The sequence below is a fragment of the Papaver somniferum genome, chromosome 1, assembly GCF_003573695.1.
Source record: "Papaver somniferum cultivar HN1 chromosome 1, ASM357369v1, whole genome shotgun sequence".
NCBI classification, from domain to species: domain Eukaryota; kingdom Viridiplantae; phylum Streptophyta; class Magnoliopsida; order Ranunculales; family Papaveraceae; genus Papaver; species Papaver somniferum.
This window is the reverse complement of record NC_039358.1, coordinates 187,882,145-187,908,689: the sequence shown is the minus strand read 5'-3', so window position 1 is coordinate 187,908,689 and position 26,545 is coordinate 187,882,145. Positions and strand designations below refer to the sequence as shown.

The 26,545-nt window shown below is 36.1% G+C and overlaps 1 long non-coding RNA gene across 3 annotated transcripts; it reads right to left on the bottom strand.

Annotated features, from left to right (window-relative positions):
• Window positions 1-11,375: 11,375 nt before the first annotated feature.
• LOC113310180 lies at window positions 11,376-13,874 on the bottom strand. 3 transcript variants are annotated; one of them, XR_003341010.1, is made up of 5 exons: window positions 13,318-13,874; window positions 12,691-13,218; window positions 12,457-12,608; window positions 11,930-12,039; window positions 11,376-11,814 (listed from the first exon to the last, which is right to left on the bottom strand). It is a non-coding gene; the product is annotated as an uncharacterized LOC113310180 (long non-coding RNA). The 3 variants fall into 3 exon arrangements; XR_003341009.1 differs by having other exon boundaries at window positions 12,691-13,422; window positions 13,709-13,874; XR_003341008.1 differs by having other exon boundaries at window positions 12,691-13,872.
• Window positions 13,875-26,545: the final 12,671 nt, after the last annotated feature.

The following is a 26,545-nucleotide window of genomic DNA, read 5'->3' as shown; positions in this document are numbered from 1 at the left end:
ATAAGCCAATAAATTGCAAAAAAAAAAAGAAAGATTAAGGTGTACCTGTAACACAACTATCACTGTCACTGAGAGTGAGATCTGGCAGCCAATCACCCAAACAAAGCAATGCTTCAACAAGGTCTGGAGCTAATGAACTCCTGTGAGATGTGAGAACCCTGCCACCAATACTAAACATAGATTCTGAAGCTACACTTGTCACTGGAACTGCCAATACATCTCTTGCAATCCTTGAGAGAGTTGGGTACTTAGGAGCATGATTCTTCCACCAACTTAAGATATCAAACCTCATTTCTTCAGTGGTTGTGCCTTTAGGAAGAACCGGTTCTGCTAAGTAAGTCTCCAACTCTGACTTCTGAACCTCAAAGACATTGTTTTCCATAATAAAATCATCATAACCAAATTCATATGATGATGTTGTAGCTGCAAAGATCTCCATTCCAACTGAACTCATTCCACTATCATAATAATTTGGAACTGTGGTGTTTATTTCATAAGCACAGTAAAGAGCATTGAGTGCAAGCTCAAATTTGTTATAGTGACTTTGATAGTGATTGACACCATATACTCTCTTCATAACAAACTCCACCCATCTAGCTTTGTACCTAGGATCCAAAACAACTCCAATTCCCATCAAAGTGTTACTTTCTTTCCAGTAGGTATCAAATTTCATCCTCATATTCTTGGCCATGTCTCTGATATACTCATGCTCACTTGATTCCCAGAGCTTAATGCATCTATTAACTTCTTGAACCCCATTATAATACAAATTTGTTGTGGGATACTTAATCCCATCAAATTTGGTTGAAAGGACATCAAACAATTCCAAACATTCACATATGTGTACTCCTTATTGCCGCTCCTTAGAGGTTGGTAGTATCTTGAAGTCATCATCCAAATCAGTTAGCCTAGCAAAAGCTTGTCTCAAAAAAATTGCATCCTTTAGCATCTTAAAGGTGGAGTTCCACCTGATATCCACATCTAAACCGACAGACCTTGAAGCAGGAAGCTTAACTTGGGAAATTGCACATTCAAATCTCTCTTTTCTAACCTGACTTGACTTGATTCCCGGACTATTTCTATGTTTTGGACTAGTGCTTATTGCGGGTCCCAACTCCATAAGTTGGGTGGCGACTTCCTTTAATAATAGTTCAACGTGTATTTTCCATTTATGACAACTAATAGTTTGAATAAGCTTACACCTTCGATATTGCGACATGCAAAACTAGCTAGCTAGATTTTCTTCCCGTTATATGCAACAGTGATTGGTTTAATTTGTGATCCATGAGAATTCCGTTTCTTTGCTATTAATAATAGTATTTCCGCAATAATAATATAATCTTTCATTTGCAATTTTGACTATTTTGATAATAATTATTATTATTATTTGTGACTGCAATAATAATTAAATTTTGTTTTCAGAGAAGGTTTTGTATGGATTAAGCGTGAATTTGTGCAACTAATACTTTGGTATTATATTTTCATGAATTTATTATTTCATATTTATTCTAACGGTTAAAACCCCTACAATTCCAATTATAAAGTAGAACCCAATTTTTGGATTTGACGGGCTAGGTGCCTCACACCTTCCTACCCCGTATCTTGATTCCCGGACTATTTCTCTGTTTTGGAAAAGTGCTTATTGTGGGTCCCAGATCCTAAGTTTGGTGGAGACTTACTTTAATAACTCCACGTGTATTTTCCATTTAGATATTGAGAGATCTTAAAGGATTTCGAAGTTATCTACAATGGCGACTTCTCTGTGGGTTTGAGAATCTAACTCGAAAAATAATTGGGATTTTAGGGTTTTTATTCGACACTTCTCGGTATTTGCACACACACACACGTGCACACACCCATAACATCTTGCATTTCATCTCGCATCTTCCGGAATCCGATTTTTTAGGAAAATCTGTGGCTAGGAAGCTGAACCCTCTGGGCGTTATCAGCCGAACCACCACAAGCCTTAGCCTAGTACCAAAGAAGACTAGTTTCGACTACGTCTGAGGTATATTCTTCTAAGGTAGCCCAATCTTACCCAAGATCTGGTGAACCCTGCATGCACATGCGTTAATCGCATTCATTATTGCACAAAATCCGAGGCATAAACACCCCCGTGTTACCATATATTCTTTTTTGTTTACTTAAGAACAAGAACACGAAAATTTACATAGAAAATGACCAAAGGATCTGAAATGACTGGCGACGCTGGGGCAATACCTTGGCTTCGCGAACAATTCCAAAAGATGTTGGATACCAAGTTCACTGAATTGAAATCCAAGATGAGAGCCGAGACCAAAAAGTTGACCCTCGAAGCCATTACTGGAAAAAATGAGGGGTACGGAATAGAAACTTACCATAATAATGAATTGGTTGAAGATGATAATTTTAAAGACACAATTTTGATGAAATGGCAGCAACCACAACATGAGAAAGACAGTTGGCCCAAAGGCTCAAAGATATTGGAAGTATCTTACAAAAAATTAACGGGAGTACAGTAGATATACACGGGTTATATCCTTATCCCAGTATTCGTTTACCTCCTGACTTTAAATTTTAGGATATGGATGGATATGATGGAACCGGGTGCCCAAAAACCCATATTCGTATGTGTGTTGGTTACTTGAAACCATTAGGATTAATGATGGGTTGTTAGTACAGTTATTTCATAGGATTTTTGACCAGAACAACCTTAAAGTGATTGATGAAGATAGGCCCAAGTCTAGTTTTGACATGACAGGATATGGTCAATATGTTTGTGAGGCGGTTTACACGTGTAGCTGAAATTCAGTTTACTCGAAAACACTTAGAGGCAGTTAAACAAGGACCTAATGAGTCATTTATGGAATTATTTTCACGTTGGAAGACCAAAGCATTAGAGCTCGATGAGAAATTAACTGAAGAAGATACAGTTGATATGATAATAAACTGCTTGAACTATGAATATTGGAACCGGCTGATCTCGTCTTACCATTCAACATTACTCTCTTTACGGAAGGCGGGATCACAAATTGAGAATTCATTGGACACGGGCAGAATTACACGGATGACCAATCCGGAGAACTCTAATGGGAATAATCGCGGAAGGGCCACATTTACAGACGAAAATCAAGTGAATATTGTGCCAGTTCCATCAGTAATTACATCGCCCACAGGACCATACCAGGGGCAGATCCAGAACTGGAATCAGGGAAGATATGGACGTCCAAAAAGAAATTTTGGGGAGAGAAAGCAACTGAATACAAATCCATTGCCATATCATCAAAGATTCAAAGGGAACCGATAGTCAATTTTTTCTTGACAGAAAATGAAACTAAGTCTTCTTTCAGATCTTGAATCACCTGAATTTGTAAATAAGTCTTCTTTTATTTCCAATCTTCAAAAAAATTCAAAAAATTCAGAAAAACTAAAAAACCAAAAAACAAATTTGTTTGTAGGAAAAATGTTTTGAAGAACAATATACTCGGCATAAACAAAGGGCATGAGAATACGGGTAAGTCGTGGGAACCGTGGAGCCACCAAAAAGAAAAACCTGAACCGACTAAAGAAGTAAAGTTTGTCAATCAGAACAAGGAAAATCAACCTTTAAGGGCACCTCAGAGAAAGAAGATGGATACGGCCAAAATGTGGATACAATGCAAGAATGTGCCACAGAAGTGGTGAATTTAATTGAAGGGAAACCATTGCGACTAAGACCATAATGGATGTTGAAGACCTATGATAAGAAGGAAGAGAGAATCAAAACACATGAAAATGAGATTTTTCTACCAAATAAAGGTAAGACGGCGAATCCTCTACCTAAGAAAACGGTTTCTTACAAGGACATGTTATTGAATTTGAAAAATGATGGAGCAACTAATCAGAAGGCAAAGAATAATTTTCCCAGCATAAATTTCAAGAAAGTAATTAATCAGAAGGAAGTGAATGATTTTCCCAGCAAAAGGCTCAAGAAAGAACTAATCAGAAGACAGTGAATAATATTCCCAACAGAAGGTTCAAGAAAGCTATTAAACAGAAGACAACGAATGACTTTCCAAGCAAAAGGTTCAAGAAACATACTAATGAGAAGACAATGAATGATTTTCCCAGCAGAAGGTTCAAGAAAGCAATCAATCATAAGGTAATGGATGATTTTCCCAGCATAAGGTTCAAGAAAGCTATTAATCAGAAGACGATGAATGATGCTAAAAAGACGAGGGTACCAAAATACACCACAATCTTTAAAAATATCCCCTCTTACCGAAAGTGATTGTCTATGGACAAAGTCGAGACAATACGACAAATTGGTATTCACACTTTGTGTGATCATCTATGGATACAAGATTGAGAAAATACAACAATCAAATTGTGATTACTTGATAATAGGTTCGGACTTAACCAAACTCTATAGGATCACTATCAAGTAATACATAATTAACGTTTGTGTAATTTACTTTAAATTATAATAACAACAATTATAATTGCGGAAAATAAAAGTAAATGACACAACAAGATTTTGTTAACGAGGAAACCGCAAATGCAGAAAAACCCCGGTACCTGTTCCAGAATTGAATACTTTCAGAATTAATCCGCTATACAAAATCTAAACCAACTTCGTATATTTGAGACCAAGCAACTAAACCTGGTTCACAGTTTCTTCAGCATCCTTGCGCTTCCGACATTCAATAAGTGCACGCACTGGAACAATTCCTTTGGATCGTATTCCAAACAGTAAAGGAACAACAAATATGTTTGGTAACAAATCTATTGATTCTTTAAGATAAAGATATCTCAAGTCATATGCAACGGCTCTTCCGTTTAATCAAATAAACTCCTTTGCCTGGTTAGATCAATCTATCCAACAACTAACGAAGTAGCAGAGTTTAGATTTGCAATCAATCAATATAGAATCTAACAAGAGACTATAAAGGGATGCGATCTCATGCAACTAATCAACCGAATAAATCCGATTCTAATTGGATCCCAGCCGATCAAGGTTTGTGCTACACAAAGATATGAGAAACCAATAAGAAATCTTAGTTAATATTCAATTAAACCTGCAAGACCACTTGAATCTCTTGTGATCAATCATGCACATAACGGAGTTTGTTAACAATAGATTATTACAAGATGTCTTTAGATCTACAAACAGCTCTAAAGATCCTGTCGAAACTTCGATCTAGTTTGAGTGAATCTTATATCAGAAGAGAAGATTCTTAAGAATAAACAAACTATGTGTAATCAAAGTTTAACAACCGTTAGTCAATCAAATTAATCGAAAAATAATAAACTGCAATTATCTAGTTTCCTACCAACGGTACTCGTAGAGCTTCTTGATCCCACAAAAGTCTTTAAACGAGCGGTCGTAAGAGATTTCGCCTAATTAGAGTACTTTCCTCTCCGGATAGACGGCTCCACCAGAACAACAAAAAGATGAAGTTTGCCTGGATCTTAGGATAGTTTGCAAGAGATACAAACTTAGGTATTTATATACCAAGGATGTTTGGACACCAAGGAATTTCCAAAACCGAATATTTTCAAGATATGTAGTAGATACCCAAAATCGGTTTTCATAATTCATGGAAATGCTTTGTCCAATATTTCTGAAATCTCTCAATAGAAAATCTCCAATCAGTAAATGCACATTACTAATTTTTATTTTCTAGAGATATGCATTTAATTGCTGGTAATTAAAGCATATAAAATTAACAAACCTTAATTAAAAGATTCTTAATTTATTTCGGACCGGGATCTCCTTGAGTTATTAAGGAATATCTTTGAACAATAAAAGATAAGAATTATTGTTCGTGTTCAAAGTATGTTGACATCTTTCTTTGTAAATCCTCTTTCATATTTACAATCTTGGAATCGATTATACCACACTTCCAAACAAGTTTAGAATTGGTTCATCTGTATTCCAAGACAACTATGTGATTGATCAAATATCAAATCATAATCATGGGTTCAATCGGTTCTACCAATCACAAAGATCGGTTCTACCTTAATATGGACTACTTGTGATCGAACACACAAGTTACCAGGACCGGTTATGTCAGTTACCAGGATCGGTTACGTCAATTACCAGGATCGGTTACCATATACTCATGGTATAACTTGTGATCGGTTGCACAAGTCACTAGGATCGGTTACACCAATTACCAGGATCGGTTACACCAATTACTAGGAACGGTTACACCAATTACAAGGATCGATTACACAATTCTTTTGTGATCGGTCACACCATTTACTAGGATCGGTCACAACAATTACAAAAATCGATCATACCATCTCAGGTGGTTACTTAGGATAGGTTCCACTAATTAATAAAAACTAGTCATACCAAATCATAAGTCAGGCATTGTGATTAGATATACCAAGATACATAACAAATTATGATCGGTTCTACTAACTCACACATATTGGTAATCCAAAGATGTGCAATGAATAACAATACCAATAAGCCTGGTGATTTCCCTTTCGATTCATAAAACAAGTTCATGAATGTACTTCCTTTGAAAAAATGCAAACATTTTTTCCTAGGATGAAATCTTCACCTTTACCCATACACAAAATCACAATAGCATTCATACGGTTATGTCGATGTCATATATAAGAAGTTCAAAAGATAAGCGTTACACTTCGTATTATAATTCCTTAACATTATGATCATGTGATCATGTCTCACTACTAGAGTATAATCATTCACAGCTTCGCAGTTATGTTTGCAATATAGCACGACTTGAAAGTTACGTTAGGAATGAAACAGTTCAAGTAAATATTACTAACCTCAAGAGGAATGATGATGTCGTCATTGTAGCTCGTTACTTCTTCACATTCTTTAGGTTTTCGAGTAATACTTGTATGTCTCATAATCCTAGACTTTCTAGTTTAACTTATACGAAGTTGTCTCTAGTACATAATCAAGCGACTCTTAGATGAGTTTTGGTTCACTAAAATATGACAACCAAAATTGACATACCAACGCTTGGTGGATTTAACCAAGCTATGCTCTAACAATCTCCCCCTTTTTCAATTTTAGTGACAAAACTCTTAATACATATGGATAAACAAATTACAAGAATTCATTACACATACGCTTGATTCCAAGTTTCAACAGCACAATAACCTGCATATATTCAATTAATAAATGCCGATGTTTACATTTGAATAACAAAGCTAATACTCCCCCTAAAGGTGATATAAGTAGATTTTCAATCCGAACATCTTTGTTATTCCCCTTTTGTAGTTTAAATAACTACAACCATCACATAAGGTATACTATGTAGTATTTCTCCCCCTTTGTGAATACAACAATATGATATGTTTCTCACCCTTAATCAATGCTTTACTCTTTCGTTAGGTATAACATATAAGCACAATTGTCCTTTCCTTAGTTATCAAATCACTTGTTTACTCCATATATTTCTCCCCCTTTTTGTCACAAAATGACAAAGGTTCAAGCAAATAAAGGTCAAACCGAAAGGATGTTACAAATCTAAAAGACTTGTACAACCTATAAGAGTTAAGAACGAAGATTTCACATACCACTTTAGATAACCAATATCAAAACCGAAACTACAAGTAATTTAGTTTTAATATGTTATCAAGGAAACAATAGACCGAAGCAATTTTCCCTAATAGTTTAACAAGTTTACTAAGAAACCTAGTTCCCTTGTTAAACCGATCGTAAAACATACAATCGATTATTTCGATAAGACCAAAATAAAGATCAGAATTAACTTTATTTCTCTCATCAGGTTCTAGTTATTCATACAATAACTTAGACCTTTCACTTTAGACAAGGAAAGTACTAGGTTAGTGAACTAGTATTTCTTGTCAAGGCATTCGATTAGACTTGAATAACCGAATCCTTCAATTTGATAAGTCTAACTAAGATCATAATTAACTTAGTTTCTCTTATCCGGAATCGAATTGGACTAAACAAATGATCCTGTATTTTTTTAAGCCATAAAAAATACATACAAACCAAAATAAATTGACTTGCACAATTATTTTTCTTAACCGGAAGCAATTGAAACAACATAGACATTATAGTACCGCAATTGCACCGAAATTTCGTTAAGCAAAAACACTTGATATCAAACAATAAGAAAAATAAATTGACACAATTTTTCTTAACCGGAAGTAATTGAATCACACATACACACATCCATACACACATAATTGAATAAATATCAATTGTACCGAAATTTTGTTAAGAAAAAGCAAAATATATGCAATATAAGCAGACTTTTCTTAAACAGGAAAACGATTAACTAACAAATTCGTTACCTCGGATTCCGCATCCTCTTCTGCCCATAAAGATATATTATTAAGCGCAAGCTCAAGTTAGAACTCTCCCCCAGTATGTTGTCATTCTCTCGCAAGAACAAAAGAATAACAACAAAGAGCAACCTTTACCAGAGAAAGGTTGAATCAGTTTTAACTAATGCGTGCCAATAGCAAAAGTTGAAAACCCAAAACACATATGTTTATGATAAACACAACTCATGTAAACATAAATTGATTCAACACATTGTGACTTTTTACATATGAGTTTCAACCGGAACACCTTATGATCCTTTGATAAAGCCTACCAACATGGGCTAGAACTTAATCCCGCTAAATCAAAAAGTCACAAACCATAAGGGTTCACATCATATGAGATCGAATATTAAGGTTATGAAAACCGAAATCATACATCCCATAGACACATAGTAATTTTTGATGGTAATTTAAACCATAAATAGTACGAATGAAGTGCATTAATAACTTAAAGCATCATACTATTACACATTAGTTCAGAAGAAAACACCATATTAAAGTTTTTACAATACTTAAAATAAAATGTTCAAAATATAACAGTCTTAAGACTGCAAGTAAGTCTTAACAGTTTTAGACAAGACAGACTAAGAACTTGAACTAGTGTCACTCAGACCAAAATCTTCTTCAGATTATGTATCTTTGTAATCTTCAGCAATCAAGGTGAGGTCTGTAGTAAGTTCTGGATGCTTGAGAGATGCAAAACTGACTTGGAGTTCAAGACAATCATTCCTCCTACAGAGCCTTCGATAGAAGGTCTCAAGATCAACATCTTGCATAGGAGTACTAGGAGCAGCACTTGTGTTTGTCTTGGTATGACTTTATCCTCTCATTTTGTTGATGATATAACGATTATGAGGCTTTGGCACAAGCCTTTGAGAATCATTGGAAGCAATATCATAAGTACTGTAGATTTTAGTGATAAGACATGGAAAACCCATGCTTTTTCCATTCTTCCAGATTCTTATCATTTGTTTGATAATAAACCTACAAAAGTCAAAGTCCGGAGTACCAATTACCATGTGATAAATTAGCTCTGCCACTTCAGGACTCCACATCACCTTGTGCATATTGCTTGGTGACATTTTGGGTACAAAAAGTTTACCAAAAATTTTGAGATGTTCTGGAATATCATCAATACAAAGACTGTCACCACTCCAACTGCTCCCACCAAGAATTTCAGCAATATGATGTTTGGTGAAATCACTGCTTCTGGGTAGAAAGACATTCTCCATACTGCAACCAAGTAGATATGCAACAATGCTTTTGTTTGCTTCAAACCGACGTCTCCTAACCATTATGAAGAACTTACAGCCTTTTTATCCACACGGTGTATATTAGCATAAAACTCACTAGTTAACCCTGGAGAACCAGGATAGCTACCAGAATGAATATCACCCCAGTCTTTACGATTTTGAACTAATTCATCATAGTTTTTCATATCAACAGACACATATTTCTTCTCACAAATGATTTTTTTATTATGCATTGAACTATACTTCTTAAAGCAACTCCGATCGACAATATAAATTCTGGTACTAATATCAAAGTAAAGGGATGCAAGGGAATCGATAGTTGATAGACACATTTTTGTGTCTACGTTGTCCTTAATTTCATGTATTGTTGGTACTCGATTTTTGTACTTATTATGGTATTTTATGTGTTTTTAGGTATTTTTGGAAATAAACATTCTTGGAAAAATCGGCTCGAAAAGTCGTCTAAAGCACCGGAAGGAACGTGTTATTCGGACTCTCACTTTTGGATAAGGGGCACCCAAATGATAAGGGGTACCCAAAGGATATTTGCACCCAAGCAGCTAATCATGGCATATGTTATTCGCACCCTAGGACCGGATAGGGGGCACCCATCTTCTTCTTCACGGGAAAGATATTTGGAGGGAAAAGAAATCTCAACTGTGTGAGATTCTGATCATGATATTATGGGGATATTTGTGTCTTTAAGACATGATTATCTTCTTACCATGACAATAAGATTTTGCACGTGTCTTGAATGGAAGGAAATCGTATACTTTTGGATATTTTCGAAAACAGGGAAGGAATTATTCACGGAATTAATTGAAGATATTCTCTTCATTATTTAGCTCAATTAAATGAGAAGATTTGGATATACCATACAACTCAGAAGACGTGTGAAAATGGAGAGGAAATATTCCCGTGAAATACTTTCATTAACTGCAAAGATCAATTGGAGTAATTGAGATGATTGTCGACCTAAGATTGGCTTCACAGTATAAATAAGAGTGTCTTGGGTATCAGTAGGGGGATGGAGAGTTTGGGGATCGTTTAGAGCAAACCCGGTTTAATCATTATCTTCTCCCATTTCATCACTTGTAAACACTTTTGAGCAATGAAAAATTATTATGAGTGTGTTTCCAATATGCGGAGCTAGACCCCAATCCTTGGGGATATGGAGGAAGTCGTTGTTTCGGTAAAAGTGATACATTTCTATTTTTAATTAATTATAACAACTCTATTATGATTTTTGCTTTGAATTAAAACTTGATTATATGATTTTAATTAGTTAGGTGTATTTTCTCTTGATAGAATATGCTTGCTTTAGGGTTTTGATATTCTACGCTTGGATTAACATCTATTCTTTTGAAAATCTACATGTCTAGGCAAATACTATTAGAATCAATTTGAATGTTGAGTTGCATAATTATTGTTTTATTAAATCACTAATATCGACCAATGGTGGAATCCTAGCCCCGGTCTCTCCATAATTTTTACAACACTTTTTAATTGAGTTTGTTATTTTTATTTATAAAAATTAAGTCTAAAAAAATCTTCCTTCACAAGTCTCAACGAATCTTTTACTACAACATCATTGAAAATAACCATCAATTTTTGGCGCCACCGACGCGGACTTGTCTTTAGGCTAGAGTTTTTAGATTTTTTTCTTTTTTATATTTTTATTTGTTTTATTTTATTTGTTCTTCTTTACGTTTTTGGGTTTTTATCTTTTCCTTATAGAATTTGGAATTGGAGCGAAAGAATATTTTGCCAAAGCTTTTGGTGAATATTTAAAGACTTGGAGTAAAAGGCAAAGCGAAAGGAGCGAAAGAAGAAGATTTTTTTTATTTAATAAAAAAAAGAGACATTTTTTTTTGGGCTTTTCACAGAAATAAGCCTGTTTTTTTGGTGCTTTTCAAATGTAGGCCACTTTTTTTATTTATTGCTAGACTAGGCAAGTTTTGACCAAAAGTGATAGATGGAAAGTTAGCACCGTTAGGTGCACTTAAAATGACAAGATAGTCCTTTGAATCGGTTATTTCGACCCAACCAGCTACTTTGACTCTTTATACGTCACCACCCATTGCGTACGTGGCACAGGTTACGTGGCAAGACCCATGTGGCTCTGCTTACGTGGCACTCTTATCTTCTTCTCCATAAATCATAAATGAACATCTCCACAACCACATACTTCTGCTTCTATTCATTTTCAGATCTGAAAAATGGGTGGTGGTATGAATGATAAAGTTGTTCCATTCATCTGAAGAATCAAGTGACAGCCAAGAGAACATTAGTGATACCAATCACGAACACTAAAAATGCTAACAGTATCAAGGTGAGTCACACTGTCAATGTTATCTGATTACACTTCATACCTGGGAAGATTTTTTGCAAGTAAAAGATAATGGATACACCATCTTCATTCTCCAACTCAAGGTCGCTTTTAGAGTACACAGTCTCCTCGCTATAATAAGGAGTCATAACACTGACACCATAAATTCAAAATAGGAATAAACATGAGAATATTATTAGAGAAGTCGGCAACCCCTCATAAATGTTGTTTGAAAAGAATACATCCTTCCCGTTCAGCTATAAGCTTACAAACATAACTAAGTTAGCGAAGAACTAGGTTGCTAACTATCTACCAAGGAACAACAAAATAAAATGTAGAAATTCTATAAATTTCTATCTGCACCAATGAAATAATGATTGTAAGAAAACCAACAGTTGATATACCCCTTGTATAAAGCCTATAATGTGATGTGCTATACCGAAAAGGAAATGTGACTACAGAAATATGTCTGAAGCTAACTGTGTCAATAGAAATACAATTCAAACCTAGGAAAAGTGACTACAGAAATATTACTGAAGCTAATTGTGTCAATAGCAATACAATTCAAACCTGAATGACCACATTTTACGAACTGGGGGAGCTCATGGCATCTCCATAAACAAAGAATTTGTAAAGAACGCAATCCTTCTACGTGCTTCAAGGTTAGTTGGAACATTAAGTGCAGATTCTTTTACTGTCAAAAGGAGTTCGAGACGCTTTATCTGAAACAAAGTGATCAAAGCTATGTAATTTTATTACGATGACACTGATGGTAGAAAAGAGAGTGAGATAGATCATCTGTACCTGCTCTTGCCATAGTGCCGTTGCTACTGGAGGGAAAGCAATAGCGGGTATTGGGTCAATAGCAGCGAAAAGATGATCTCTGTAAGTGTAACCAACTTCAGCCAATTCACTGTAAAATAATTCAGAGAAAGCAACCTAAAAGTTAGCAGCCCATTACTCCATTGTTATATCTTTTGCATACTACCACCAGTTCCCCCACCATCAAATCCATGTCCAAACAACTGATTCAACTTCATTTATCCTCCATACTGCTGCTCACCATCTCCACAGCATATCATTAAATATCGAACCAACAACATACACACAACTTTAAAACATGGTTCACAACAATAACAACAATAACACATACCCAAGCTTCACAACAATAACAGCTTCAGCTAGCACTCAAGCATTTCCTCAAACATGGTTCACGGCCATTGATCCCATGTTGATAAAAACAACCACCATCTTCTGGATTTTGATTCATTCATCACTCTAACAATGCACATTAATCTCATCATTTACTTCTCAAGACTCCCTGCAGCGTCACTACCACCAACCAACATAGTAAATTCATCAACACCTGAATATCGATCACCAATTCCATTTCTGCACATATAACACCAACAAATCATTCATGTCCTTTACCTGCAACTTGAATTTGATCAACACCCATTCCCTGAATTCCTTTGTTCTTCCACAATTTCAGAACTCCATTGAAATCCCCAATTTTAATTTGTCTTCTGCAATAGTCTAAATTAGCAATGCCAAATCAGTATACAACCCTAGATTTAACAACCTCAAGTCTTCCTCGAATCACCACTGATTAATTCATCTCCTTCATCTAAGATTCCACATCAACAACTCAATCTTATAAACCCTAATTTCTAATTCAGTTAACTGAAAAACTAAAATTAAACTCTATGCAATCATCTCCAGCACAATTAAGATCAAAAACCACCTATAATCTATCAAAGCATAACACATTCACAGAACAATTTCAATAAATTCGAAACCCTAAAGTAAATCTCCGATTTACCTTTTCCGTGAACTCTGAATACGATAGTCGTATCATCACCACCTCTATCAGATAACCCTTGACCATTCCCTACCTCGTTCGATCTCAAAAGTCTCGATTTCAATTTCTAAAATCACCAACATCTGAAGAACATGGAAGAAAGAAAGAGAATAAAGAAGAAGAAAAGAAAAGAGAAATGATTTTCCTCGATTCCGGTTTTAGAAGAATCAGAGAGAAGAGAAGGTTAATTCTGTAATCTCTGCACACCCACGATATATCGCTAAGTGATATTTTGACGAGAATTTGTCCAGTCAACGCGATAAATTGACCGAGATGGTTAAAGTTGATGGAATCCGTTTAACTTTCCTAGTTTTGCAAGAAATAAAAAAAGTGGCCTAGAAATGAAAGTGAGGGTCCAGACCAGGCCTACTTCTGCATATAATCCTTTATTTTTTTAGATATTTTTATTTTTTTTAGACTTTTCTTTTTCTTTTGCACTTTATTTTTTTGGACTTTGGACATTCTTTTTTTTTAAACCCTACGGAAGGGTAGTATTAAATATTAAACTGTTTGCAGAGAAGGACGGCGATTGCGATATCGCCTCGGCCCCTCGGGTTCGTACATGACATAGGAGTCGTGGCCCGAGTCGACTTCAACGGTTCATTCCTCGTATGGAACGGGAGGTAAATTTGTCGAAACACTCGCGAATCCCCTGTCAGCGAGTTACTGTCTTCCTTCGTGTGAATATATGTCGAGGAACTGAATACGGCTGCTTTAATTTCCTAGTAAAGGGAAAGGACTGGCCATACAAGATAAGGGTTCGGATTTCATCACCGTTCTCTTCTTTCCCGCCTTAGGAAAACGATACCAAACGCGAACCTAAGCTTAAAATACTGACTAGAACGAGACCTATAGGGTAACGAGCTTAATAGGAAAGTCGTTCGAAAAATATTGGTTACTCTTTTAAGCATACTTCGAAGTTCATGATGGTTTCTGTGAGTTGAATGCGTGACTGCGTCGCCTTGTAATGCGGTGAGGCCTTGGGTATCAAAGCTCCACGCAGCTTCCCTCGCCTCTATTCAACTTACTTTGACTCGGATTGATTCCATAGGGGTTTTCTTAAATTGTAACGAATTCCCTTTCGAAGGATTAGAAGCTGGTCTAGAAACAATCTAAGTGGAGCCATCATGCTTTTTGTTTGCTAGAAATCAGTAGGTTTGTTGTGGTGAAGTCAGCCTTGTTTGTGTTTGCATAGAACTTCTCTTCCTTTTAGGACTTTTATTTTTCTTTTGTTTTTCTAGTGTATGCCTGAGGTTATTAGAGAGCGGGATTGGAAAAGAAACACTCTAGGTCGTTTGATTAGTGATAAACCTAGTAGTTCTTCTTGTGAAGGCGGGGAGCTCGAAGACTCTTCTTTTGAGAACCCCGTTTTTGGAAACTTCAGTTTTGAGAATCTGTCTCTCTATGAAGAAAGTATCCCTAGTACTTCAGCTGTGCCAACAATGACAACTTTGAAAGATTACATGTTCCCAACTAGGACCAACCGAGCTTCGTGCATTAAATTTCCAGCCAATACGGATAATTTCGAGATAAAACCTAGTATTCTTCAGATGATCCCTATATTCTTAGGAAAATATGATGAGAACCCTTATTTTCATATTAGGGACTTTGAGGAAATTTGTGGACAGTTAGAATAAAAGACCTTACTGATGAAGTTTTGAAACTTAAGATGTTCCCCTTTTCCTTGAGAGATAAAGCCAAGACCTGGCTGAACAACCTACCATCTGAATCCATTGAAACATGGCAGGAACTTATTGCTGCTTTCTATATGAAATTCTACCCTAACCATAAAACTGCAGCTGTTAGGCAGAAAATTAGTGCTAGTGTGCAACAAGAGGGAGAGTCTCTTTATAGGTTTTTAGAGAGATTCAATGATCTCTTATCCCAGTGTCCTCACCATGGATTTGATAAGATGAAACTTGTAGAAATTATTTATGAGGGTTTAGACTATTCGACCAAAGCCATGGTCGATTCTATGTGCGCTGGTGAGTTCACTAGTAAAAATGCTGATGATGCTTTTACCTTCTTAGGAGCCGTCGTTGAAAAATCCCAACAGTGGGAGTCTTGTGTTGAACCCCCTAAAAGAATCTTGGTTAATAGAAGTAGCACCAGTATGGTAGATACAAGTTTTGCGTCAGATGCTAAGTTTCCTGCTTTGTCTAGAAGGTTAGAAGCTTTGGAAATGGGTCAGTCTAAAAATAGGTCCCTTAGTTGTGGAATAGAGCCCGATAACTCATTTTGGGAAGGTCAGGTTAGTGAAGAGCAAGCTCGTGTTGTCTATAACAATGCTAGGATTGAGAACCGTTAGAAGTTTGACCCATACTCAGAGACATATAACCCTGGTTGGAGAAACCATCCTAATTTTTCTTGGTCCAAGGGCCAGAATCAAGGTCATCCTAGTAATACTCAGCCTCCCCAGGTTTTGGTTATACTCAGAACCCTTCAGGTCAAACCCAGTTTAAGAACACTTCTGAGAAAAAGATCTCTACTTTAGAAGAAGCTCTTACTATGTTAGTAAAGAACCATGATATGTTATAAGCTAACCACCTTAGCTTTCAACAAGAAACCATGCAGAACCATAAGGATAATTCCCAGACTCTTGCTAAATTAGAACTTCAAGTCATCCAAATAGCTAAGTATTTAAGTGAGAGAGAAGAAGGTAAGTTTCCTAGTCAAACTCAAGCCAATCCTAGGGGGGTCCATCAAATATCTTTAGTTGGTGAGGAATCATCAAACCATGTGAACTCGATAAAAACCCTCAGGAGCAGTAAAACAGTAGACAATAAGGTAGCCATGCCTAGTGAACATACTGTAGTTCCACCCTCTACTTCCCAAGAGGAACCCATAACTGATGAAACTGAAACAATTTCTAAGGAGTCCCAAGAAATTACTGATAGGACTATCTTTGTGCCTAGAGCCCCATATCCTCAGTTTTTAACCCCAAAAAATAAGGAGTCAACTTTCAACGATATAATTGAAATATTTAAGCAGGTGAACATCAACATTACTTTATTAGAAGCAATTAGGCAGATGCCTGCTTATGCCAAGTTCCTTAAAGATCTTTGTACAAGAAAGAGTAATATTAATGTTCATAAGAAAGCTTTTTTACCTGGTCAAGTAAGTTCAATTCTTCTAAACTAAACACCCCCTAAGTATAAGGACCCTGGATGCCCTACCATATCTTGTGAAATTGGTAACCACACTGTCGATAAGGCATTACTTGACTTAGGATCTAGTGTTAACTTACTCCCGTATCATGTATACACCCAGCTAGGTCTTGGTAAGTTGAAACCGACCAAAATGACACTACAATTAGCTGATAGGTCTGTCAAAGTCCCTCGTGGTGTCATAGAGGATGTTCTGATTGAGGTTGATAAGTTTATTTATCCAGTGGATTTTGTTGTTTTAGACACCCATCCAGTTCAGTACCCAAGTGCTCAAATCCCGGTGATTTTAGGTCGCCCATTTTTAGCCACAGCTAACGCTGTCATCAACTGTAGAACCAGACTTATAAACATATCCTTTGGTAATATGACCACTGAACTAAATGTCTTTAATGTTACTAGACAACCTTTTGAGAATGATGAATTAGAAGAAGCGAATATGATTAGCACTTTAGTTCAGGATGATTGGCATGATACTCTATTGGGAGATTCTTTAGATGAATTTGAGGAAACCATTCTCTTAGACCAGATGTGTGATCAATCTTTGGAAGAATCTCTTGAGTATTTTAAGGACTCTGAAGATCCGGAAATTCAAGCAATAGTTAGAGGTTTGTCTGTGAGTAGTGAAAACCCTAAGTTTGGGGGTAGTGATGGTTCTTATGATTGTCACGTATCCCTAATTAGAGTCCCTAACTTGGGACTCGAGCTTTGTGCATCTGAGATATCACTTGAGTCTATTCAGACTCCGCAACCCGATCCACCTGATACTGTCCAGGAGGTAACTCAGGTATTAGAGACCCGTTTTTCGGATGAATCTATTTATAAAGATACACATAAGAAGTTCAATTATGCTACCCAGATAAACCCAGTTGTCTTGACAGAAACCTTAGACGAGGATGTGCTCATTCTTTTCATTTTTCTGAACCAGTGTTGTTGTCTCATATTTGTGTTAGCTCTATTTGGTCTTGTGAACCCACAATTGTTTCGACTATTGGTATACGACTTTGGGAGGTGGCAATCCTTTTTGAGGTATTTGATGTCTAGATAGAGACTTTAAATTTAGCATTTACTGGGAGGCACCCGCGCTCATGCGACACGGTAATATCCTTCCTTGTTTCTTTTCCTCAAGTGGTAACAGTTTCTCTTTGTTCATGCTTTTAATTTCATTTTTAGAACATTGAGGACAATGTTAGATTTAAGTTTGGGGGTACGGAAGAAACTTTTTGTTATCTGCAATAAATAAACTCCAGAGCCTAGAAATTTATGTTTATTAAGGATGACACTAACCAATCTAAGTGGACGGAAGCATTTTGGTTGTAGGAGTTGAGGAACCAATCTGATTAGATGGAAACATCTAGAAGAGTCTATTCATAAAAGCACAGAGCTCAGGTGTTAGAAAAAAAGAAAACATGGTAGTTTCACCATATCCTCGTGATGGAAACATCGAAAGAATCCTGATTAGTTATTTTTTTTTCTTCTTTTTACCATTGCTAGGGTGAAATAGAGTGACTGAGATAAAAAAAAAATTGAGACCAGACCAACCGGAATAAATACAATAAATTCGACCACTAGTACCCTTGTATATGCCAGCTGAGTTGACCTAGAGTTAGGATTATCGACCACTGGTTCCCTTGTATATGCCGGTGTGTTGATATTAGTCCAGACCAGTATCTCAGTCCATTAGGATAGGTTCACCTTAGTTAACATCATCTACGTTTTTCTCTACATCCATCTTCTTAATCTATCCATGTGATTGGTTGACTCCGGTTTATGATGTCCAGAAACTATCTAAGTAGAGATCTGTCACTTTATATGAATTTTAGTATGCTTCAGTGCAAACTCGTGTACAACAATTGGAATTTCGCATCAGGGTACTTCCTTCTATAGTCAATGATTGTACGCCAACCAAGGAGATTCTTTAGTGCCTTCCAAGGTAATGCGTAGATAGCTAGGGTTTGGAGTAAAGGTTTTGTGGGTACACCTCTGGTAAACCCTCCGGAGACAACACTCCGCCGCTAGGGCGACCTAGCGGTTTAACGGCTTGCTGCACGTGCTAAGTGTAGTCATTTTATTTTCTAGATTAGTTTTGCTAGAGGACTAGAAAATAATAAGTTTGGGGGTATTTAATAGACACATTTTTGTGTCTACGTTGTCCTTAATTTCATGTATTGTTGGTACTCGATTTTTGTACTTATTATGGTATTTTATGTGTTTTTAGGTATTTTTGGAAATAAACATTCTTGGAAAAATCGGCTCGAAAAGTCGTCTAAAGCACCGGAAGGAACGTGTTATTCGGACTCTCACTTTTGGATAAGGGGCACCCAAATGATAAGGGGTACCCAAAGCAAATCATAGACACCCCTCATGGCATCTGCTACTCGCACCCTAGGACCGGATAGGGGGCACCCATCTTCTTCTTCACGAGAAAGATATTTGGAGGGAAAAGAAATCTCAACTGTGTGAGATTCTGATCATGATATTATGGGGATATTTGTGTCTTTATGACATGATTATCTTCTTACCATGACAGTAAGATTTTGTACGTGTCTTGAATGGAAGGAAATCGTATACTTTTGGATATTTTCGAAAACAGGGAAGGAATTATTCACGGAATTAATTGAAGATATTCTCTTCATTATTTGTCTCAATTAAATGAGAAGATTTGGATATACCATACAACTCAGAAGACGTGTGAAAATGGAGAGGAAATATTCCCGTGAAATACTTTCATTAACTGCAAAGATCTTTTGGAGTAATTGAGATGATTGTCGACCTAAGATTGGCTTCACAGTATAAATAAGAGTGTCTTGGGTATCAGTAGGGGGATGGAGAGTTTGGGGATTGTTTAGAGCAAACCCGGTTTAATCATTATCTTCTCCCATTTCATCACTTGTAAACACTTTTGAGCAATGAAAAATTATTCTGAGTGTGTTTCCAATATGCGGAGCTAGACCCCAATCCTTGGGGCTATGGAGGAAGCCGTTGTTTCGGTAAAAGTGATACATTTCTATTTTTAATTAATTATAACAACTCTATTATGATTTTTGCTTTGAATTAAAACTTGATTATATGATTTTAATTAGTTAGGTGTATTTTCTCTTGATAGAATATGCTTGCTTTAAGGTTTTGATATTTTATGCTTGGATTAACATCTATTCTTTTGAAAATTTACATGTCTAGGCAATACTATTAGAATCAATTTGAATGTTGAGTTGCATAATTATTGTTTTATTAAATCACTAATATCGACCAATGGTGGAATCCTATCCCCGGTCTCTCCATAATTTTTACAACACTTTTTAATTGAGTTTGTTATTTTTATTTATAAAAATTAAGTCTAAAAAAATCTTCCTTCACAAGTCTCAACGAATCTTTTACTACAACAACATTGAAAATAACCATTAATAGTTTCATCAGTAAAGTTCAAGTTCGGTGTGATTCTTCTATGGGATTGACTACCCCTTCTCCTCTAGTAAAATCCCTATTGTGCATGTTGCTAGAATACATGAATTCGAAATAGAGAAGAAATAATGTAATGTGGAAAAAGAAATAACACAGACACCAGAAATTTTGTTAACGAGGAAACCGCAAATGCAGAAAAACCCCGGGACCTAGTCCAGATTGAACACCAAACTGTATTAAGCCGCTACAGACACTAGCCTACTACCAATTAACTTCAGTCTGGAATATAGTTAATCCCGAACTTAGTCTCGCACTGATTCAGGTACAATCGCGCTCCTTACGCCTCTTGAATCCCAGCAGGACTCCGCGGAATTGATTCCCTTAGACTATCTCACACCAACTAAGAGTTGCTTCAACTCAATTGAAGACTTTAAACCAAATCTTCCTCCCACAGATGAAGCCTATTATTGATTTCCTGATTTACGATCTAAACGGATAATTAGATCAAATGATAGATCCAGGTGATGGATGGCAACTTAGACAAGAGTCTGGCTATCCTTAAGTGGAGCCTAGATTATTATTCACCTCACAAGTACAAAACTTGTTGAATCAAAAAAGTATGAGACAAAGAGACTTTGTTGGTTACTATCTATCTTGATTGATGGAGCAAGGCTCTACAAACAATCAAGATCAGGATACTCAAGTTATCAAGATAAAAGATAACTGGACCTGGACTCACGAATCACAATGAAATATCTGTAGTCGCTAAACCCTAAAAGGGTTTCTGGAGAGGACGAATCTAGATACAACTAGGACACAACAAAAGTGGTGTCAGGATTCAAAGATCCCAGTTGCCAAGTGTTCCACTTATATAGACTTCAAAGCCTAGGTTGCTTTGGGTTTAAGCTAAGATAACTTTGGAACCAAGCAATCAATATTCACCATCAGATATATGAAAGCTTTGAATCTTATTCACATATACAAGATATACACTATGGTTAGGTAAACCGTAACCGAAACGTGTATAAAGACTATGTTCAACATGGTTAGACGAAACTAGCAGATTTAAACTTAAAAGCTTAACACTCATTTTCATGTTCACAAGACATTAATATTGAGTCACAATCATGTGACAAAAAAGAGAGTCTATTGTTAATTAGAGAATTAATCAAATGAAGTTTATTTCAAGGAAATAATTTAATCGCAATTAAATCATAATCGACATAGTTTGTAAATGTACAAAGTACAATAACTTGAACCATCCGTGAATCGGCTGAGTCACAATACGTGGACCGGTTTGCAAACTTATATGCAATGACCGAGTTCCGGAGTCAACAGAACTTCTCAGCATAAACCGGTTTGCACACTTATGCAATTATCGAGTTCCGGACTCTACAAAACTTTTCAGTTCACGTACCGGTTTGCAAACTTAGGACCTTTGCCGGTTCCGGAGTTCATAGAACATTCAACTTGCGTACCGGTATGGGTACTAAACTGGTTCTAGAAAATAGAACTGTTTTGGCTTGCATACCAGTTTGATTATTTAACCCGGTTCCCTTACCACAGTTCCACAATGGTTTGTATACGGATATCTAGACCTATCCGGATCACGAAACAAACAGATTTTCCCATGATGTATATACGAGTATGCATATCACACAAATCTGAAAGTCGATATATAGCTACTCCCCTACGTGTACGAACACATGTAATACGGCTTCATACATATAACAGTTTTCTCAGTTTGTAAGACTGATAAAACTGTCTTGTATTTCGAATGTAGTAGTTATATATTTATCTAAATCGATTCGAAACATTCCTGAATAATATCAATGACACATATCACTGTTCCAGACTATTTTTGAATGATAAACTTAAATCATGATTTGGTTCCGAACAATAAATTGTTCTCCGCAAAATTTGATCAAGTATGAACAAATGTTCATTAAGCTTGGTCATTATATTTCGAGAAATTTGTAAACTAAATAATTAGTTCTCGACTCAAAATTCTTGTCCATGCAAGCTAGTCTAATTAGTTATGCGAGAATCGTCTCAAAGATAGAAAAGTGAATATAACTTGAGAAATAGGTGGTTCACTCTTCACTTACCTTTTGTTGATGAAGTTCTCCAAAAGCTTTGGTTGATCTTCGCCTTCAAATGGTAGAACGCAAACGATGACTGGTTCGTTTCTCAACTCCACTATCCTGGATCGAGACTTAACTAGTTGTGTACTAGAAATCAAGATATAGTTTTGATAACCGAATATGAAAACAAGATTGATATAGCAACACTTGTGAGTTCGACCGAGCAATGCTCAATGCTCTAAAAACTACAACGACGACATCATCCTTCCACTTGAGGTTAGTAATATTGACTTGAACTTGTTTCAATTGCTAACGTATCTTTCAAGTCGTGCTATATTGAAAACGTAACATGGGAAGCTGTATGTACTGTATATCGCATATTATACTCTAGTGGAGAGACATGATCATAATAATATGATCATAGTATTAAGGAATTAGACTACAAAGTATAATGATTATCTTTTAAACTTCGTAGGTATGACATCGACATAGTCTTGTATATAGTTTTATGATAATGTGTATGGGTATATGGTGAAGATTTCATCCTAGGAAACATTGTTTTACATTTGTTTATAGGTAGTACAAAAGGGAAATCAATAGGTTTTTTGGTCCGGCTATTCATTGCATATATCCGATCTGAACCCATGTATGTGACCTGGTAGGACCGATCACAATTAACCATTGTGACTTGGTATGACCAATCACATAGTAGTCCTGTAAGTCTAGTAGAACCAATTCTAAACTTATTTGGAAGTGTGGTAGAACCGATTCCAAGATGCAAATCCATGTAGATACGGAATAAGGATTTGCAGGGTAAAGATGTCAACATACTTTGAACACGAGCAATAACTCTTATCATTTATTGTTCAAAGATATTCCTTGGTACTCAAGGTGATCTTGTGCCGAAATAAATTAAGAATCTTTTAATTAAGGTTTTTGGTTTTATATGCTTTAATTACCAGCAACTAATGCATAACTCTAGAGAATACAGTAATGTGCATTTACTAATTGGAGATTTTCTATGAGAGATTTCGGAAAATATTGGACCAACATTTATTGGAATTAGGAAAACCGAATTTGGGCATTCATTGCATATCTTGAGAATATTTTCTTTTTTGGAAATTTCTTGGTGTCCAAACATCCTTGGTCTATAAATACCTAAGTTTGCATTTTTAGCAAACCATCCTAAGATCCAGGCAAACTTAATTTCTTGTTGTTTCTGGTAGAGCCGTCTATTCGGAGAGGAAAGTATCCTATTTAGGTAAAATTTCTTACGATCGCTCGTTTAAAGACTTCTGTAGGATCAAGAAGCTCTACGAGTACTACTGGTGGGAAGATAATTGCAGTGTTATTAGTTTTCGATTTGATTTGATTGACTAACGGTTTTGAGACTTTGATTGCACCTAGTATGTTTATTCTTGAGAATCTTCTATTCTGATATAAGATTCACTCAGACTAGATCAAAGAATCGACGAGATCTTCAGAACTGTTTCTAGATCTAAAGACATCTTCTGATAATCCATTGTTAACAGAATCCGTTCTGGTGTGATTGATCACAAGAGGATTCAAGTGTTGTTGGGTAGGTATTTGAAGGCAATAGAAGATTTGAAGACGAATAAGAATTCTTATTAGTTTTCGTATCTTGTGGATTTAGTGCACAAACCTTGATCGGCTGGGATCCAACTTGAATCAGTTTATCTTTGACTAGATATGATTTATTAGTCGCGTGAGATCGACATTCTCTATATTTCTCTTTGATATCTATATCGATTAAGTGCAAATCTAAACTTGACTATTTCGGTAGTTATTGGATAGATTGATCTAACCAGACAAAGGAGTTTATTAGATTAAACATAAGTGCCTTTGTCAATGACTCATTTTATCTTTAGCAAGATTGATTAGAGTGATTACCAAATAGATTCTTCCTTTGCTGTTCGGAATACGAACCAAAGGACTTGCTATTCACGTGCGTGACTCTAGAAGTCGAAGGCACATGGACACTGAGGGAACTAAGTAGCTAGAAGTAGTATGCTTGGTCTCAACTATACGAAGTTGGTATTTGATTTTTTATAGCGGCTTAATTCTGAGAGTAGTCAAAACTGGACTAAGTCCCGGGGTTTCTCTGCATTTGCGGTTTCCTCGTTAACAAAATCTTGATCTATCTCTGAGATGTTTGGATTTCTCAAAACTCCATGGACATGAAAAAGAAAAATACTATCCCCACTCGGACCAAGACATAACTTTTACCAAAATTTTATTGTGATTTTTTTGTTCAAATAACATTTAGGATGAAGTAGGGTCAGGTACTTTTCCGCATTATAATTGTTTTGTGATAATTAAAGTAAATTACACTTTACGTTAACTCCGTAATACTTGACATTGATCCTATAAAGTTTCGATTTTTCAAACATATTGTCAATCACACAAGTGATCTTGTTGTTGTATTATCTCGATCTCGGATCCATGGACGATCACACAAAGTGTGAGCCAAATTGTCGTATTGTCTCGACTCTGTCCATAAACGATCACATTTGGAAGAGGACTTATAGGGTTGATAAATAAAAGATTGTGGTGTATTTGGGTACCCTCGTCTTTTCATATATCTTGATTTCTAGTTTACTAAGTCAAGTCTCAAATTATGTTAGAATTTGGTAGTTGATTATAAAACATCACCCTCGAAGAGTGAAGATCGACGAAGACATTTGAAGAACTTCCCATTAATCAGGTATGTGAAGACTGAACCGTTCTATTTTACTCACTATCTTGCCATTTTATCTATTGGATACTGCTATGTCGTATGTCTTATAGTAGATTTATTGCAAAGAAGAAATTTCAAGTCAAGCTTGTCATGTTAAATATCTTGAATTATGATTCAAGCATGGATGTTCAAAGGTCCTTAACAATATTAGTTAGGAACAATTTATTGTCCAAGAATTAATTTGCGGATTAATTGGAAATTGTCCAAGCAAATGATTTTATAACCTGGGAATGTTTCAAACATGAAAACAGAGAAATACAGAACTTCTGTTATTTCGGCTCAGGTTAGGTTGGCAAACCACTTCACGCACCATAGATATTTGAGTTTCATAAATACAGAGAAGGTTGGTGAACCCTGTTCGCAAACCGCAAGTTCAGTTGGGGACAGTTCGCGAACCGTGGTGAACTGAATTTTTCATGTTGGTGTAAAAGGCTTACAGTTGGCGAACCCGGTTCGTGGGTTCTTGAGACGAATAGGGTTGGCCATCCCGGTTCATGAACCGTTTCACCAATGGTCCCAGTAGATTTGAGCAAATGCTCAAAGGCTTATTTTGTTTTTAAATATGTTTAGCATTGCATTCTTCGAAGATTTCTTCGAATCTTTCCGTACAAGTGCCAAATTTCTCGAGTTACGTTTTCCGTCCAACGCCATAAAAACTATGAATATATGGTTCCAAAAAGACATAAAGGTTTGATTGATATCAATGTCCAGATCTTCATCATATTTTCGGACTGTGACCCATGCCATAATAATAGCAGAATCTTCTCCATAGGTGTAGCCATGTTGGTTTTTTGTATGAGCAATATGTTATATGTGAGAATGGAATTGAAAGTTCAAATGTGTGTTTTGGGTGAAAAGGAGATTAGATAAAGGTATATTTATACATCTTAACGGCCCAACGGCTAGTTTTTCAAACAAATAGTCGTTGAGTGCTTCAACCACATTTGTCAAAGTAAAAAAAATGCAGTAAATGCATTGGTTGAGAGAACGGAAAAATTTACGGATAGGTTTTCCATGTGTCTGGTTTACCAGCCGTAAACCAGACACATGGGATTCTGGAACGTTGATACAACTTAGAGTTCATACACACCCAGCCATTTCCATTTTTACGGCTTGGAACGCATCAGTTCCCAACTAGCACTCTCCATAACGGCTTGGACGACAAATTATCCAAGTCGTAATTTCAAAAATCCCAGATTTTTTCCTGAAATTTTAGGGATTTGAATCAATAAAACTATTATTGAGAGTTGATTATAAGGTTTTCTTGAGTATTTTGACGAAGGGTTTCATCATTTTTCTTCAAAGTTTTTCAAAAAAATTCGCCAAAATCATCCTTCTCCTTCTTCAAAACTTAGGAAAATCGAGTTTTGATTTTCAAAAGATTAATCAC